Genomic DNA, 6,123 nt, shown 5'->3' with positions numbered 1-6,123 from the left:
CGTAGCAATGTGAGTGGCAGAAACTCATAATTTCTCTTCTTTATATTTATCAAAACTGGTATGTTTCTTATTAGTTATTTTATTCCAAGTATTTGATCAATATGGCAGAAATGTTAGTATTCATTACACAGCTTTTTAGATCAGATACCAACAACACTATTTTATAGTTATTTTCCTGGTGAAATTATTTAATTTATACGAAAAATTCATGTTAGTATTGTGGTTTTGTTAGTATTGTTACGTTCAAATTAGCTCAACATATCGATGTCAGTACAACAGAAAAAATAACAGTAACGTTTCTTAGCAGTCATATCAGAACTATTCACATAAAATACTCGAATCCATCTTTGTTATTACTTTGTTAGCTGACTGTATGACTGAAAAATATGGCTTAATACTAGCTAATATTTATCTACACTTATATGTATCTACAATCACTTATTAGTGTATGTGCATTTGAGAAAGATGGGATGGAGGGTCACAGTTTCCTTTGCATATTAAAATTCCCCTGCTGCCTTGTGAGTTACTGTCATTTATTGTGATATAAGTGCAGGGTGGGGTGATTAGAAAGGTTATATATTTTATGGGCACACATCACCTTAAATGTGAATGCAGTATAAAATACACAAGTCTTGTATATGTGTACAGCACATGTATGAAGGTGGTAAGGTAGGTAAAGCTGGTACACACATGATGGTGAACAATAACACTACTGTCAAATCTATAAATTCATCTGTTAATTTCACACATCTGAATAAAAGTTGAACAATTCTCCTTTAAAGTGCAAAAAACGTGCAAAAACACGAAAAATCAAACTCATTTGGCATTACATTTTTAAAAGATTTAATTATGAACATACATAAACAGTCACCTTTTTCACAAGATAAAACATATAGCTTTTGAGTCTTGCTAACAAACACAAAAGATGGAAAAATAAAAATAGCAAATGTGCCGATGGATAAAAATATGGGTCAGCGGGGAAAGTGGAGATGTAGACTGGATATGGATCTATAGCTGTAAACACGAACATTTGGTGCCCTCACTACCACTTGACAAGATATCATGGTAGGCAATGTATGCACTCGGTGTTAAATATCGTCCAAAATGGGGCAAAAAATGGGGCTTGTTCTTTAGCATTCCATTACCATTTCATCATGTGACATCATGTTGTATGTACATACCTATCACATTGTATAGTTTGCAATTTAAACTTGTACTGGTCTTGTAACTTTTATTGAGAAAGCAAAATCTTTCATGTGGAAAAAAAAAAAAAAATTAACCCGATTTTAGGCACATTTGGAGGGTAGAGCGAACCTAGTCCATTGCTTTGGGTCATTTTCCCCCATATACTTTTGGCTGCAGTATCATGTACATTTTTATGTAGATATGTCTTGGTGAATGTAACATTCTCTTACCAGCAGTAGTCTCAGTGTAACCTACATTCAAGATTTGCCATGGTTTTGCCATAAGGTAGTTTTTCATGCATTTCATATCTGTCAACTTTTCAAAATCCATTAGGGAGACTGAAATAAAAAAATAGGAAGATTGGGACCTAAAATCGGGAGGTTTTTCATAGCATTTTTTAAAATCGGGAGGTTTTTCATAGCATTTTTTAAGTCTCCTTTTCACTAAATATTGACCAATCTTCTGGGTCCAATATGCGTGAAATTCTTAAAGGACACACCATTGCTCCAGGTGACATGCCCTCTTTTCATATTTTGGTCAGCTGTGACCAAACTGCACAATAGCGAAAAGTTAGGTTTTGGTAAACAAGCAAGCAAGCCAGCATGACTAATTAGCACTTAATCCTTATCATTGCAAATGTCTTGTGTGCAAACACCAGCAATTGATTGGCAAATAAACAATGCCCATTTTGTAGTATCTACCAGTACCAAAAGACTCCGTCTGAAGCTATCATACCTGTGAAAACTATTTTTCCCAAGTTTTATGTCCCACCTTATTTTCTTTTTCTCAAAAGGCTTGTAACATTTTTATTTTTAGAGTCATGTGATCTTGATGAATAAAATAAAATAACATTTATTCTATATTAGTTTTTTGAGGGCACATAAGCTGCATGGTATGTTTCTTCATTCCTTCTTTTAATTTAATGATGGTAATTAACGTGTGTATATATGGTACAGTAATTCCAGGTATTCACTTGTGTAAGTTTATCTGGTGGAAATGGAGATGCTACAGCATTAAAGCGATGAATCTTCGGCTTGAAGCTACATGTAATTCATGACAATTCTATTGTGGTTTATTTTCTGATTTTAGTATTGTTGTAGACTTTTAAAAATTCATAAATTGATGTGAATAATGATTCAACTTAACATTATATTTAATGAGGAAAAAAATTCTTTGTAGTGTGATAATAATTATCTCATGACACCAATATTAATGGGTGATAGAACAGAACATAGCTTATGTGGATTGCATAAGATATATCTATTTATCTAGGGTTCTTTAAAGTGGAAGTGAAGATCGACAGACATACCATAATAATTGGGGGTTCTCTGCAAAAATCCGGAGATATTATGAAATTGTTAGGTAGGTCTGGAATGACCCCAATAATCTGTGGATTTTTTCTCCCTGCATGAGTTGACAAGTATGGCACTTTGGTAAGCCGTGTCAAACAACTTCTTATGTGAATATGGCAAAGGATTACTAGGTAGCCATGTGGATCTGCCCACCTACTGCACCATGATTCAGCATTTCAGATTATGATAGTTTCTCTTCTATTGTTCATTTCAGTTCTACTCGCTTCCTCTCTTCTACTCCCAAATAAATTTAAGTTTTGCAAATGACAGCATTCATTTCGCTTGAACACATTTTTGGGGTCTGATGTGTGTTTATGTCATTTGATTAGTTCAACCAACTCCAAGGGCAGTGTAGACTATATTCAAGGTTTAGTGACTGTGGAAACATTTTGTGTTCTTTCACTTTCATCTGCAAGACCTTACAACTTTAAGCACAGATGTGTCTACAGTTAAAGCCTTGTACATCTTGTACGCAATCAGTATCGACTCTACTAGTAAAAGATGTCTTTTTTTAGAATTTGATAACATATATAATTAAATGGCAATTTTTCACTTTATTTGGATCCCCATACATCCATATTCCTTTGGAAGGTGGTTATTTACACACCCCAACAAACATGTACAGCAAAACTTAATGTTAAAAGTAAATGGACATATTTAGATGAGGTAAACTTAAAGGCGTGAACCAGTACAAATCAGAATGTCACATGCTGTGATGTCACAATAAAAGCTATGCATGTTTTGAAGAAAGAAAAGTCACTACCCTATGTGCTATTTTCTTGACCCAGATTAGAACCAGGCCACTGTACAGATCCACAGCGATTAAAAAAATCACCTGGAAGTCTCTTGATGATAGTTAGGGTGCAGAGCATTCAGTAATCAGTAATGTATAGAATTTGGTTAAACTAAATTAGTATTAAGTTTCAGAACAATCCTTAATATTTGACTAAATGTACCTACATGACCACACTGACAAACATTAAAGACAGTGCAACATTCTTCCAAAAAGACATGTCAGTATTATCTATATTTTAGGGGCTTTAAGTTTTGAACAAAAAATGGTAAGACATTTCTATTTTGAGACTAATATCAATGATATTTGCTATGCAGCCAAGTATGCACATTCATTACATCTGGTGTTAAATAACCAGGCTGTTTCTGTACATTTTCTTCCACAATTTGAGATTCTTCAAATATTCTCTCAATGCTTCATTCCCACAAATTTACAATGAATATTTTGAATATGTCATGCACAAAAATGAGGCATACTATTCTAAATTTTCAATGAAAGGTTTGTTTTATATCTCATCAGTGTCTTTCCTTAAACCCTTTTTGAAGAATTTGGGGTTGGGTGTTGGTTTTGGTTGTTCACAGTATGGCAAAACAAGTATATTATTTAGTACCCACGGAGCTGGAGTTATTTAATTACAAATGAGTCATACTTCAATTGCTTGTAAGACTGCAAGTAACTAGCATCAACCATCTTGGATACAGAATCTTTATGATGTACAGCATCTATCAGTCTGGTTCCCAGTTCTGTATGCTCTATGCTACTCACTCCACAGCACAACTAATTGGAAAACACAGATTTGCCAATTACCAGACTATGATATTGGCTTGCCAATTAAGGCCGGGTATCTACAAAGTGGAGTCAAGTGTCTTGTCCATTTCCATACCACGACTGCCAGCCCAGGTTCATCCAAGTGTAGGATTTGAATCTGAACCCTTTTAGTCTTATGTATAGCAGGCTAACCACATTTTTCAACAATAAAAATAAATATATCAAGCAGTTTATTCTCATTTCTATAATACACATCTGTAAAAGATCCAAGAAATATAATAACCAAGACAGTATAAAATTTCAATGTCGGCACAAATTTTGACAAATACAAATAAATAAAAATGGGGGTGTGGTAATTATAGGCGGAAAGAAATTGATTTATAATTGCATAAGTATCATCCTTGTGTAAAAATACAAAAGAGGGTGGGGTAATAGATTTCATCCTTAAGAGTTATGTGGATTCCTTACAAAAATTTGCTTAGAATTTTTATTCTGTATTCGAGATTTCTATTACAGGCACGAAAGGTATCCAAAATAATCTCAATCAGATCTGCATAGATTTTTTAAATTATTTGAAACCCGTTCGTTGCCAGTAGACATTTAAGAAGGGAGGTCCTTGCACCCAATTGTACAAGGACTTACAAGTTTCAGTATCCTTTGTTGAAGTGCAACAATTCTAGAATTGATGTTTGGCAGGAGTTTTGATTCAAGAAGGAAGAAATCTGAAGCAATTTTTTAAGTTTTGAAATGTATGCTTTACCACAACAAGTGGAGAAAACCTATTTGTTGTCATGCTGAATCCAATAAAAGTTTTTTTTTTACTTATGTGATTATTCTTTGCACATCAAAAATTACCATTCTAGCATTAATGTTTAGTGGGAATTTTGATTCAAGAAGAAATCTGAGGCAATTTTTAAGTTCTGAAATATTTGCTTTACCACAACAAGTGGAGAAAACCTATTTGTTGTCATGTTCAATACAATAATTACTTTTGTGATTATTCTTTGCACAACATCAAAAATTACCATGCATAATGAATGCCTTTTCATAGAACTATTGCATCACAAGAGGTACAGTTTGTACTATCCAAGGAAACTTTTAAAACCATTTATTAGACATAATATTTGGTATTACAAGCCATCACCCATCTCCATGATGTTGTTCCTCAATCTTCCATGTGTCTTTCAAAATCCATTCAACAATACATATCCCAATGTGATCCAATTGCTCTATTTTTGCCATCCAATTTTTAAAAAAAACAAATTGGGCTACATCTGATGTTATCTGGTTCTTCACTAAGGTAGCCACTGACAGAATTCAAGAACACTAGACACTCCTTTGCACACATGCAAAATGATCATGGTAGGAAGGGGATAGATCAGTTGACAAGCGGACTGCTAAACAAAAGTTTCCAAATTTATGCCATCTCTAAAAAATACTGAAGTATGATCCTTGTACACAGTAAACAGTATATAAACCACAAAAACTTTAAGAGCTAAATGGCTTGATTTATAATAACGTATATCCTGCATGCCATGCAATAGGAATCAGTCATCTGTCCATACATACAACAGTGAATGACCAACATCAAAATAAAAAAGGCTCTCTGTGACTTGATCAGGCATCTGTCCATACGTACAACAGTGAACGTCCAACATCAAAATAAAAAAGGCTCTTTGTGCCTTGATCTCTGATAAATGTCCAGAAGTTGCAATTATCCCTCGACAGTACAGGGCTCCACTCTACATCATTGGTACTAAGTACAGTGTATGTATGTCTGCAGTTTACTAAAACATTTTGTATATTATACCGATACCAACCTGCTTGGCAGACATTTTATCTAAAGACTCTAACAAAATAGTTTCAAACACTTGACCCCTTAATTTTGCTTGTTGCAATGACCTGCTAAGGCCAATGTAATACAAGTCTTGATTGTAATTTGCTGGAAGCAAAATTATTCATAAAATATGTTAACATACACTTTTGCAATATATAAAACTGCCTATGCTCATACTGGATCATTTC

Source organism: Sinohyriopsis cumingii, chromosome 17, assembly GCF_028554795.1.
Source record: "Sinohyriopsis cumingii isolate HCF-2022 chromosome 17, ASM2855479v2, whole genome shotgun sequence".
NCBI lineage: Eukaryota > Metazoa > Mollusca > Bivalvia > Unionida > Unionidae > Sinohyriopsis > Sinohyriopsis cumingii.
Note: the sequence above shows the minus strand (reverse complement) of the source record.